Below are 1,437 nucleotides of genomic sequence, written 5' to 3' on the forward strand. Positions count from 1 at the left end.
TTCAAAAATAAAATTACTCAAATAAAATTAAAAAGCACAGCAAAGTAAAAATACTCCTAAAAGCATTTTTTTTCTTCAAAAAAGCTATTCAAGTAAATGTAATTAGTTAWGAGAAATAAACCAGGGAAGCTTTTAGTTACTTCTTACCAAATAATTTCTGCATTCTGGGCATATAAGCTGGAACTGTCTTAATATAAGATTCTTTTTCTTTATTCTTACTTTTGAATACTTTTGAAAATGTATACTTTAGTACACATAAAAGCAGAGGGRTATGCATCATTTTAATGATCCCTTGTGAATAAAAATAMATTTTCTTGCGGTAAAATCACGTTTTTCTGTTCAGTTTGGCTATAATCTATCAGATCAGAGGGAAACTTGACTAATTAAAAGAAGGTATTCAAATAAATGAGAGATTTTTTTTAAACTCACCTGCCACAATTAGGGCGCTGAGACCAATTACTGCTTTCCAGATTGCATTCATTTTTCACAGGCTGATAAAGGGAAACCTTTGTAAAAACCTTTGTAAAATAAAAATATTACAGACTCAGAGTTTCAGCTGCCTTAGTTTACGTGAACCAAGGAGAAACTGAGGACGAAACGCAAGAAAAGGATGACTGATAAGAAGGAGGATCATCARGTTTTGCTTCTTCCACAACTTTGAAGAGGAAGTTTTGTGAAAAAAATGTTTTCGTCCTCTAAAATACCCTGCTTCAAAGAAACTACAGGTCACACAAATCCCTTTGTCTGATCAGCAAATATTTGTTCAGCCAGAATATATTTGTGTTAAGATGGTAGAAGATAAAAGTAAATACACAGAAGTCCATAAATGTTCATTTAGTTTCRCAAAGAAGGCAAATACTTTTGTGTGGTTGTTTCAAAAATGAAAGTCTAACCAAGTTTACCCTGAAAGATCCTAAAAGAAGCCTCCAATACCTAAAATATCATCATGGGACCAACAGGCGTCTCACATGRAGCCCAGACTGAAGTTAAACAAAAAATAACGCAGGATTTCTGGAAAAATAGTTTTGAAAATATTGTCTTTAAGAGACATAATAGCAGAAATAGACACTTTCTCATTGATTTCTAAAGTGTAAAAATACATTTCTTCCATAAAAACATGTTTATTTTTACGTCAGTTTGTTTATAAGTCACCAAATATAATAAACAAAAGTAGACCAGATGRATTTCACTTGTTAAAAACAAATATAAAAATAAAACTATTGGGTTAAAAAACAACAGATTTTTATGCTTCTACTGATAATCATTAATTTGAAATATGTGCTTCACTAAAGGTGGTTTGTAATATTAAAAATGAAACTGGAAAGTAATAACTTCATTATTTTTTATTAAATCCATATTTCTGTATTGATTTAAATAATTTTTTGCATTAGGTTAGAGGGAAAAGGTCAAACATTCATCACAAAGAAAAACAAACAA

This window comes from Poecilia reticulata, linkage group LG11, assembly GCF_000633615.1.
Source record: "Poecilia reticulata strain Guanapo linkage group LG11, Guppy_female_1.0+MT, whole genome shotgun sequence".
Lineage (NCBI taxonomy): Eukaryota > Metazoa > Chordata > Actinopteri > Cyprinodontiformes > Poeciliidae > Poecilia > Poecilia reticulata.